At 38.4% G+C, this 12,539-nt stretch overlaps 1 pseudogene; it reads right to left on the bottom strand.

The window, feature by feature from the left end:
• Positions 1-5,902: 5,902 nt before the first annotated feature.
• On the bottom strand, positions 5,903-6,836 carry LOC110219835 (olfactory receptor 14C36-like; annotated as a pseudogene).
• Positions 6,837-12,539: the final 5,703 nt, after the last annotated feature.

The raw sequence follows: 12,539 nt of genomic DNA, 5'->3' as shown, positions 1-12,539 counted from the left end.
TTAATTAAAAAAGAAAACCACATATTACCATTATCTATGTTCTTTTACTTTTTTTATTTTTTTGTTGAATATTTCCTAATTACATTTTAATGTGATTAAGTTCGCACTCTGGAATGTTGTTGACCATATTGTGGCCTATAGCCCACATGTTTCACACTTCTGCTTTATGTCATATAATTGTATTGATTCCTTGCAGATTTTTATCTTCCAGCTTTTATCCATTGTCCAATCCTTTACTGATTTTCTTAGTTTAGCTGCATTAACTTTATTTATGTTTAAGGAAAGAATTGGTAAATAAATCAGATATCACCTCACCACACTTAATGGTACTGTTAAGACTATTTCATACCTTAATTAAAATATAATTTCAATTTTCAAATTATTCAGTCAAACCTGGTCATTAGACCAAAGGTGAAAAGTCCTTGGAACTGGAAAGACATTGCACAAGAGTGATAGTCAGGTATTCCAAGAAAATTTGTTCGTGTCCTAATGATTGTGTACAAAATCTTAAACCTGAGAGTATCAAAGCTTGGAATTAGATGTATTCCAAAAATTAGTGTGGCATTTCAGTAAAAGCTAAGAAGAGGAACTAGCAGTTGGGAGGAGAGGTTAAGAGATTCTTTGGTTTTGGACTTGGCCTGGGTCTCCTCCTCTCCTACCTTTAGACTGGAGTAAAACATTGTGTTTTCTGAAGGATGTGCAGAATTCTGGACTTCTCATATTTCCATGTGCATCCTAGTGTTTTTCCCATATCAGTTCCTGTGTTAGGTAGTTATAGGTAGACCAGATGAAGATTCACACATTGACAAGAATCACAGCAAAGAAGTTACAGTATTCCTAAGGGGAACATCTCAAGAAACCTAGACAGGGGACAAAAAGGACTCCTGAGAATCTGGGGCTGGATATTATTCACGTGCCCCATGTCTACTTCAGTAGACCCTCATCCTGGAGTCTGCATTTACTTCTGGGAGAGCAAAAGTCCTCTAATACATTAAATAGCCATTCCTCAGCAAGCTTTTGGGACATGGACAAGAATCTTTCAAGATCATCTGGCTTTGATGGGCTACAATATGTATTGTTTTAGGAAATTTCTAAATTACTGATTTCACATTTATTTGAATATTTGAACTTAATCTCAGCCTAGAGGGATATGTCATTTGGGCACAGAAAACAGTCACCTTTCCTTTTAAAAATCTTTGTATTTTTTTTTTTATTAATGAGGAGTAGTCCTAAGTTAGGGTAGCTATGTGGCACAGTAGACAGAAAGCGATGCGTAAGGTCAGAAAGACTCATCTCCCTGAGTCCAAATCTGGCCTCAGACACTTACTAGTTATGTGACCCTGAGCAAGGTCAATTAACCAAGTTTGTCTCAGTTTCCTTATCTATATAATGAGCTGGAAATGGAAAGGACAAACCAGTATCTTTGCCAAGTAAACCTCAAATGGGGTCACACAGAGTCAGATAGAACTAAAAAACAGCTCACCAATAACAAAAAGAAACATATCACATAGTTTGAATGAGATAAGACTCAACAACTCTATATTCTTCAACTATAGAAATATATATATACATATATATATATATATATATATATACATATATAATATATATATATATATATATATATATATATTATATATATAAAACCACCTGACCTTATCGTCTACTACTCTGCCATTGAACCCTCTAGACTTTTGACACTGTCATCTGACCTACTGATGTAACCTAAAGATGGTTTTTGCCATTTACCCCACTGAAAACTTAGGATTTCTGAATCTTCCAATTCCCCTGTGTCAGAACTTTATTTTGTGCTTTGTCCTTCTACATAGAGTATAAGTTCAAGAGAATGAACTATTTTCTTTTTATAATCTATTTTGTTTTATTGTAATTTATGGAATAAAACAAGCATTTCTATAACAGCAAGATTTTTAAAAGATGATTGCACATGAAACTGCTAATCTGTTATGTAAAACTTTTTATTTCTTTTAAATATATAATAAAAATAGAATGTAAATTACTTTTTTTCTTCCTCCTAACCCTACAGATGGCTACCATTTGACACAAATAGGCATGTGTGTATATATGTATGTATGTATGTATGTATGGATGGATGGATGGATGGATGTGTGTATATATGTGTGTGTGTGTGTGTGTGTGAAATAGGCATGTGTGTATGTATGTATGTATGGATGGATGGATGGATGTGCGTGTATGTGTGTGTGTGTGTGTGTATCATAATGTATATGGCTATGATTACATGACATGATTTTGAGCTCCCCACCATCGTGGTAGCTTTACTCTGGGCAAATCCCAGTTTTTAAATGGCCATCTTATATTGTATTGCTTTAGAATCGAACACAAAACTCCAGATTGGTTCTTACAAGGATTGAGCACCTCCCTTGCTCTGGCCACTATTTCTATATTAATGGGCTCTAATATAACAGATAAATCAATAGTATGCTCTAGGTGAAAACATACCTGTTATTCTGGTCTTCTTATTTCTTTTAAGGATCTGACCTCAAAGACTCTTTGAAATGATAGCTAATCAGGATGCTAGGTTTCTCCATTTTGTGAATTGTTTCCATTTGCATTGCATGCTGGGTTGGGCTGGGAAGAGTGGAGTGCTGCTGTCCAAACACTGTCTCCTCGTGGACACTCCAAATCTTCAGCTTTGCTGTGGGGACCTGGGTCAGGAATGATTGACCGCTGCTATCCAATCCAATAAATATTTATTTAGTTAGCCTATTATGTGCCAGGCACTGTGCTAAGTACTGGGGATACAATTAATAAAAAGAAAAGCAGTTCCCACCCTCACAGTATGAGAGAGAGAGAGTATTCAAAAGTAGGAAGGAAATTGGAGGTGGAACAGGATCACCAGGAAAATCACATAGGGGTTTTGTTGTTAAGTCATTTCGGACATGTCTAATTCTTTGTGACCTCATTTAAAGTTTTCTTTTGCAAAGATAGAGAAATGATTTGCCATTTCCTTCTCCAGCTCATTTTACAGATGAGGAAGTAAAGTAAAGACAGTTAAATGAATTGCCTAGGATCATGCAGTTAGTAAGTGTCTGAAACTGGATTTGAACCCAGGTCTTCCTGACTCCAAGTGTTTTATTCACTGCACCACCTACCTAACCCTCATATAGTGAGACATCCAAGGATATGTTGAAGCAAGATTTAATTGACCTGCAAGAGACGGTTAACTTTATAGTGCCAACATTTAAATCTCAACTGTACTAGAAACTTTAGCCCCTCAGGATGGCCTATGATGGCCTGAGAAAAGTAGCAGTCACCTGCCCCTTTTGGAACCCAAGCTGCACGTTGGGGAAATAGTCCCATAAGAGGTGCTATAATCTAAATATTCGGTATCACTTTGTTTTCCTTCTTATGTATCCTATTGACCTGAATCATTTATTTCCAAACGTAGGAAGCTGAGTGCTATAGTGCACTGGAAGATCTAAGTTCAAAACTAGCCCCAGAACCTTACCAGCTCTTTGACCCTGTACGAGTCAGTTAACCTCTGTATACCTCAACTCTAGAGCTTCGTCAACTCTAAGATGAGAGTAGTGATAGCGGATGGTTGTGAGGATCAAATGTGATAATATGTGTAAAGCACTTAGTCCATAGTAAGTACATATGGATGCTAGCCAAAACAGTGACCACTGAGGTCATAGATTATACGACTGACTCTTTTCTTGGGTTTTGTTTCTCATGAACTGTTTCTTCTTCCTTGGTGGAAATGCGTCTGCAGTTTTATCTTCCTTTGTCATTTCTAAGTCATTTTTGTAGTTCTTCTGAATTCTTAGGTGTCTACTCTTCCTATCCAGAAGCCAGTTACTTCAGTATTTTTTTTTGTTTTAAGCCATTATCCAGTAATCAAAATTCCTTTCTCTGAGACAGAAATGGACATGGAGTTGGCTGGGAAGAGGAGTTTGTCTTTAAAAGATATAGCAGTAATAGGATCCAAAATTCCCAAGGTGAGGAGGCTTAATGGTGAAGGGGGAAAAGCAATGCAGGAAAGGTAACTGATGGATCAGTCAATATTATACATATTTCTATACACAGACACATACATACATACATACATACATACATACATACATATATATATATATATATATATATATATATATATATATATATATATATATATATACGCACACTTGATATAACTTTCCAGCTCCAACTTGCCACATCCTCAAAGAAGAGAAGAAAGATTTTATTCTCTCTTCTCTGGAGAGAGTTTTGGTTATTGTATACAGTGTTCAGTGATTTTGATTCTTGTACCTCTTATTTACCTTGTTATAGTCACTGAATGTGTTATTTTCCAGGTTCTGTTTAAATCCAGCCTCAGACACTTACCAGTTCTAGAAGCCTGGACTAGTCACTGAACCTCTGCCTATCTCAGTTTCCTCATATGTAAAATAGGGATACTAATAATACTTACCTTCACAAATTCTTGAGACAGCTAGGTGTAGCAGTGGATAGAATATTGGGCTAGAAGTCAGGAAGATTCATCTTCCTGAGTTCAAATCTGACTCCAGAAACTTACTGTGTGACCCTTGGCAAGTCACCTAACCTTGTTTGCCTCAGTTTCTCCATCTATAAAATGAGCTGGAGAAAGAAATGGAAGGAAATGGAGAACTACTTCAGTATATTTGTCAAGAAAACCCCAGCTTGGGTCACAAAGAGTCAGACACGACTCAATAACGAGAAAAAAAATCTTTTGATGATACAGCAAAACAAGACTTAAAGAGTGATTTGCAAACCTTAAAGTGTCATATAAATATTATGTATTATTATTAGTAGTATTATTATTATTAGTCTATGCATGCTCATAATTTAAAAGATAAGTTACATGGAGTACAGATCCTAATTCAAGAAGGCACATTTGACCTCATAGGTATCACTAAGAATTCTTTGAATAAATTTGATGAATGGAAATGTCTAGAATGCCATGGAATTAATCCTATGACTGGAAATAAGGATATATACACTTTATTTAAAATAAATGGGATGCATAAACGTAGGGGTATGAGGATTGCATGGTATACTAAGAAGATATACTTGTATTAGATAAACCAGAAACCAGTTTTAGGAATCACAGTGGATCCAATTTGGGTGAAGATTAATATAAAAGGAAAACATATGTAACTTTGCCCTTGTGGTAGAATAAATGACATGTGGACTGAAAGAGGAGGTGATGAAGCAGGAAAACAGAGGGTAACCTTGACAAAGAGGCATGATATATTAGTGAAAGGAATAGCTTCAATTACTCAGATACTTACTGGAATATTCTGTCTTCAAAAAAAGGAAAGGCAATGACTTTTTGACTTAGCTAGAAAATAATTTCATCGTTAAAAGCAAAGGAATAAAATGTATAAATTATTACGTCTAATGGTTTCTGAAAAAGCCAGTGATGGGTCTGTATGCACCATAATATTGGGGAGAGGAATTTTCAAAGGAGATTTTTCTGTGGAAGAATAAGCAAAATCACTCTCCCTTTTTATGTTCTAATGGGTCACATTCTGATAGGGGAGAAAACATGTAAATGACTATTTACAAATAGGATATAGACAAGTTAATTGGGTAGGATCAAAGAGAAGTCACTACTTGTGAAGGAGGTGAAGAGGAAAGGCTTCCTGTGGAAAACAGGATTGGTACTTCCACTTGGAGGAAACTAGGGAAGCCGGGAGGCAGAGATGAGGAGAAGGGGCATTCCAGATACATAGGAGAGATGATGAAAATCCCCATAGTCAAAGGAAGATTATCGTGTGGGAGGAACAGCAAAAAGGCACTGTCACTGGATCATGGAACATATAGAGGGAAAAGTGTGAAAAGTGTGCATGTAAAATGTAAGAAGACTGGAAGGGTTAGAGAGATTAATAGTTTTTTTTATCTTTTAGGAAAAAAAATTCCTCTTTATCAGTGTTTTCACAGCCTCCTTTATCTGTTTGTTCCTTAGACTGTATATGATAGGGTTCAAAAAGGGTGGTATTACAGGTAGAACACAGAAAGAATCATGTCCTCAATGGATGCAGAAAATGAAGATGGCTGAAGGTATACGTATACGCAAAGCCTGTAATCAGAAACACTAATATAACGGCGACGTGGGGGATACAGGTAGAAAAGGCTTTTTTTCGGTCTTCTTTCACTGGAAACTTCATCACAGTGGAAAATATACAAATGTAAGAAGCAATGATGAAGGTAAAGCAACTACCCCTAACCCCCAGGCCAGAAACAGCTATAAGTATTTCATTACTGAAGGTCTCAGAGCAAGAGAGTTTGAGTAAAGAGGGGATGTCACAAAAGAACTGGTGGATTACATTGGAATGGCAGAAAGGCAATCGAAATGTGTAACCAGTATGGAACCCTGCATAGAGGAGGCCAGTAAGTAAGCACATCAAGGTCATCTGTGTGCCGACCTGGGGACTCACGATTGCTGTGTAGTGGAGTGGGTGGCATATAGCCACATAGCGATCACGGGCCATGATGGTGAGGCAGGTCAACTCCACATAGATGAAGAAAACTACAAGAAAGATCTGGGCCACACACTCACTCTTTGAGATAGCCCTGGTGTTCAACAGGGAGTTGGTAGATGCTTTAGGGAGAATGACTGTTATATAGCAGGCATCCACCATGGACAGATTCCTAAGGAAAAAGTACATGGGGTTGTGAAGACGCCTGTCAATAGTGGTAATGATGACAATAAGCAGATTCCCCAACAGGGTCACCAAGAAAATCAGTAAGAAAAGCAAAGAATATACAATCTGCAGCTCTCGGGTATCAGAAAACCCCACGAGGAGGAATTCATTCACAACGGTAAAGTTAGACATTTCCTGAATCTTTTATCCAGTGACCTATGGAGCAAAGGAGAAATACATTTTAAAAACAGAAAACTATAGTTTGTATTCATTCTCAGCACATAAGACTTTTTGAATAATGTGTTGGGTCCTTAGGGAGGCAAAAGATTGTTACGCATGGTCCTTTACTGGCTTCTATTTCATATGGTCACTTCACTTCTTGGTGTGGACAATTCTCTAATGACCCAAATCAGAACCTGGGTGTGGTGTAGGGAAACATCAATCATCCTTGAGGTTTGATGTAAATGAACATTTCACTGCCATGCAGCTAATGCGATGAAAGCCTTTCCTAATTATACAACATTGGTTTTCAGTCAACAAATGTGCAGTTCATCCCTGACCTCATACTCGAAGTCGTTCTCAGTTGTGCCTGATAGCAGAGTATTTGGGTATCTATGGTCACCTTCATTTCATGATGAGCCAGTGGAGTTACATTTTAATGGCCTCTAGGCATCCCGGTGTTACAGCGCATAGAGCACTGGGCCTGAAGTCAGGAACTCCTGAGTTCAAATCCAGCCTCAGACACTTTCCAAATGGGGGACCTTGTCACTTAACCACTGTTTGCCTCAGTTGTCCCAACTGTAAAATGGCAATAATAATAGCACCTACCTCCCATGGTTTTTGAAAGGATCAAATGAGATAATATTTGTAAAGCACTTAACATGGTGACTGACACATAGTAGGCAACATATAAATTCTAGCTATTATTATTGTTTAAATTTTTGCTCATGTAAGAGTTTGCCAATAAACACTTCCTGATCAGTCTGATTCTCCAACCTTCACACAAGATGCCAAGATGACATATAACTTGGTAGAAATCTCCTTATATGCACAAGAAGGTTGCAGGACTTTAATTCTTGCCATTATAAGGTTTGGGTGTAAAGTTTAAATTCAAATCATTTTTGCACATCTTTTCCTTTCAGATCCCCTAGATTTCCCAGTATATCTCTCCACTTCTGCCTTCCTGAAAAACATTCCTTTTAATATGCTTTTTTTTTTAATGAGGGGAAAAGTTTCAAAAAAACCAGCCAATACGTTGAAAAAGTCTGGCATTTTTGACAAGTACCATCCCCACAGTCCTATCTCTTTGGAACAAAGATTCAGTGAGAGGGCTTGTCTTTTCTTGTTTTGAGGCCAAGCTAGGAATCACTTCCCAGCCTTCAATCTGGATATGTCTGTTGTTGTTATTCATATTGTCATTGCTATAGTCATTGCATATATCATTTCCTCAGTTCTACTCATTTAATGTTTCTTTCATCAGATTATATGACTTGTTTCTACTCTGTTTTCTTTGTGGTCATTGTTTAGAACAGAGTAATATGCCATTATGTTTGTATGCCTCAATATGTTTAGCCATTCCCTAATTCAATGCTAAGGACTTGGTTTATAGCTTTTTCTTCTTTTGCTACAACAAGAAGTGCTGCTACAAATTGTGTGTGTCTATAGGTTGACAATGGCTGCTTTGGTAGAATATATCTACCAGTGAGATCTCTGTGTCAAAGATACCAAAGAGTAATTCCAAATTACTTCTCAGAATGGTCAGGCCAGTTCAAAGCTTGAGTGTGTTAGTGAAGCTACTGGAAATGAGAATTTTCTCTTATGATCAATTTTGGGAGGAAAAGTCCTTTAACACTGGTTAAGTGAAATAAGATTATTAGGAATATAATTTTAGTTGAAGTGATTCCCATCAGGGCATTTGCATTAAACATGTTATTTCCTGGAATGAATACCTATGTTTATGTCTCCTCCTCTCCCTCTTTCCCTCCCTCTCTTTCTGTTTGTCTGTCTTTTTTTTTTCTTTCTGTTTGAACTCCAATGACTAATGTGTTTATTCCATTGCATTTACCCATTAGCATCCTGGATTTCCTAATCTCATCAGTTTCTAGCATCTCTCATAGCCGTTTGATTCCTTTTACTTCCAAGGCCGCTGCACCCATTCGAGTTCTCATCACCTCTCACCCTGTAGATGGCAATAACCTCCCTGTTGGTCTTCGGGAGTCCAACCCCCTCCACTTCTCCACTTTCGCAAGGACTGTGCCCCATGCCAGGAATTTCCTCCCTTTTAACTTCTGTGTCATAGAATTTCTAACTTCCTTCAAACTCAGCTCTGGTACCACCTCCTACATGAGGCCCTTCCTGATTCACTTTCCCTGGTTTCTAATCCTTTCTCCCCATCACAGAATTTTTTTTTTAACATTTACTTGGCATGTAGTTGCATTTGCTCTTTCCTTCCTTCCCTCCTTCCTTTTTTCTCTCCTTCCTTCCTTCTCTCTGTCTCTCTCCCTCTTCTTCTTCCTCTGTCTAACTGTCTCTTTGTTTATTTCTGTCACACTGTCTCTTTTTTCCTCCCTCTTCCTCTCCATTCCTTTCCTTTTTCTCCATCTCCCTGTCATTCCTTCTCTGTCTGCTTCTCTTTCCCTCCCTCTCCCTCTGTCTATCTGTCTTTGTCTGCCTCTGTCCGTCTCTGTTTCTGTCTCTCTCTATCTCTATCTGTCTCTCTGTTTTTCTGTCTCTATCTCTGCCTCTGTGTGTGTGTGTGTGTGTGTGTGTTTCTCTCCCTCTGTCTCTCTTGACTTCTACCAAATGGGAAGTATAACAGCCACCCATGGGCCCAACCTCAATACAAGACCAGTGTAGAAGCTTACCATGTTATTGCTGGACCTAGTGTGGACACCAGATCAAATTTAGCCCTCCTGTAATTCAGATTTCCTGTACTCACATTTATATGCCTACCTTGCCTTCCCTGTAGCATGGAGAACACTTCCACACCTGGCACATTTGCTATGTATAATACCTTCATCTTCCTTCCATCTCTCACATGGAACACCAGTTTCCCTAGTGTGATGTTCTTGAGGCCAAGGAATGCTTGGTTTTTGTCTTATAACCCAATGCATAGGGTAGCTAGGTGGTACAGTGGTTAGAACATGGGGCTGGGAATCAGGAAGATTCCTCTTCATGAATTCAAATCCAGCTTTAGCCATTTCCTAGCTGTGTGGTCCTGGGTAAGTCACTTAACCCTATTTGCCTCACATTGCTCATCTGTAAAATAAGCTGAAAAAGGGAATGACAAACCTATCCAGTATTTGCCAAGAAAACCCCAAATGAGATCACAAAGAGTAGTCTTCCTTAGTCCAGGCCGAGCACTCTATCCATTGTGCCACCTAGCTGTCTTTAATATAAATATATGAGTATGGTTCTGTATGTGTACACACATATGTGTATGTAAGCAACATGTGTACATAGGTGTATGTGTGCATGCACATAAAGTTACAATGCATTGTAACATTGGTGGGTGCACATATGCAAACAGTACACACATGAACATATTTAATATAAAGTCTAGTTGTTTTTTCCCCAGGTTAATATCTCACCCTTTCAACAAATTATATGCTTGACCTTCTGAACCTTAAAAATATGGGCAATATTATAGGGCTCTTTGATCACCTTTCTTCCTTTCACTGTATCCCAACACTGTTGATATTGACTTTATCTACACATCTACCTATGGGGCCATTATATCAACTATTTTGACTTAAGGGATTAGTCGAATGAAAGAACTTTTGGAGACAGACAGTCATATTGACAGACTGATAAACAGACAGACCATACTTATGATCTTACTGCTGTAAGGAACTCCAGGTGAGAAACCACCATCTGAAACTGCAGGTGAGGTCCTCTTCTTCCATCTGATCTGCTAGTTGTCTGGGACACTGAGAGGTTCAGTGCCTTGCCTAGGAGCACACAGTTGGTGTGTGCCTGAGCCTACTTCTATTGAATTGTGAGGCCAAAGGACTATTTATTATGCCATGCTCTCATAGGGAGAAGGAGGCTGATGACTTCTGCAACTGTGCCTCACTGAAATCCAATTCACTCACAGATCAAGACATCATGTGTGAGGTCATTGGTCCTCCTCAGAAATGAAGGAGAAGCAACAGTAATGATAATGATAACTGTCATATATGACTGTGCGGCATCTACTGATACATTATACACACATACGTGTCTATACATAGACAGCTACATGTTTATATAAGCATACACACACACACATGTATGTTAATTTGCAAAGAATGCTATCATGACATAGTGGATAAGAGGTAGCCTTGGTGTCTGGAAGACCTAGCTTCAGGTATGCCTCTGACACGTGTTGATTGGGTGTGACACCTAGGCAACAGTTTCAACCTCTCTGTGCTCAGGGAAGTTGTCTAAGCAGATAATTTGCAGAGCAGATGCTGATCTGCCTTAGCAGTGGGAACTCTTCCTTGCAAGAACTCCATTACTCTGAGATCACAGGTCTAGTGACCTCCTTGAAAAAATTAGTGTGTGTGTGTGTGTGTGTGTGTGTGTGTGTGTGAAAGGAAAAGATAGGGAAGGGAAGGGAAGGGAAGGGAAGGGAAGGGAAGGGAAGGGAAGGGAAGGGAAGGGAAGGACCACTCTCTGCATACTTACTTGTTCTTCTCCCACATAAATTAACAGGGATCCTTGCTCTTGGCTTCTCTGATGATTTGTGGTGCTCCAAATTGATAAACACCACCTTCTCACTGAGGAATTTCTCAGGAGAGGTAGAACATTCTAACAGTTGCTATACTGTCTCAGCACAATCATGCTATTCTCATTTGTCTGGAAGTCAGCTTTTGGAATGCTGCCTGTTATAGTCCTGGCACTGCCTTAAGGGACATTATCCCTGATGTTCTGCTAGACTTAGAAAGCCCAGAAATAGTTGTAGTAAGGCAACTGTCTCTGGATGGAAAGAAAAAAAAAAACTAAGTCATATCATGAGACTTGGCTTTAGGTTTCTAGAAATATCAATGCACATTATTGTCCAGCCTTTTCAGTCATGTCCAACTCTTCATAGCCCCATTTAGGATTTTCTTGGTAAAGATACTGGAGTGATTTGCCATTTCCTTCTCCAACTGATTTTACAGATGAGGAAACTGAGGCAAATAGGGTAAAGTGACTTGCTTAAGGTCACACAGCCAATAAGAGTCTGAGGCTAGATTTGAACTCAGGAAGATGAGTCTTCCCACCTTCAGGCCTATGCTCCATGCACTGGCCAGCTAACTGCCCATTAATGCATGTTAACATTATACAAACGATTATGATTCCTGAATCCCACTAAGCTCTCAATTATATTTTAAAAGACTTAAAATAAAATTGATTTGTCATTTATTTGGGAGGAAAGTATGAGTTCTCCATGGCTTTTATAATCATTATGAATGAAATAAATGTGTAACTGGTTGGCTCAGTTGTTATGAACATACTATAACTAATATCATGGGTTTGATCTGCATATGGGTGGATTAGCTTTGTATACAGAATCACTTTATTTCAAATATTTCATGAATACACTTTAAATTTCATACCAAATTTAGGTTTAAATAACCTTCTTAAGATAATTCTGCCTTTAAGAAATAGCTAATCAAAAATCAACAAATAAAATGACCCCATCTGACTGCGTGTTTAACATTCTACACCCATGATCCACCACCTCTTTACTGGGAGAAAGATCATGCATGCCAACGTGGTTCATCTGGAAAGCTATTGGCCATTGCATTTTATGTAGGTTCTCTTGGTTGTTATTGGCAGGTTCAGATACACTTGTTAGGCCTTTGTATATGTTTCCATCCCTGTGCTTTCTTCATTCTTTGCCTGGCTACTGCTTTTCTGCTCTCTAAA

The sequence above is a fragment of the Phascolarctos cinereus genome, unplaced genomic scaffold (genome assembly GCF_003287225.1).
Source record: "Phascolarctos cinereus isolate Bilbo 61053 unplaced genomic scaffold, phaCin_HiC Scaffold_726;HRSCAF=1367, whole genome shotgun sequence".
NCBI classification, from domain to species: domain Eukaryota; kingdom Metazoa; phylum Chordata; class Mammalia; order Diprotodontia; family Phascolarctidae; genus Phascolarctos; species Phascolarctos cinereus.
This window is presented reverse-complemented; position numbering and strand designations above follow the sequence as displayed.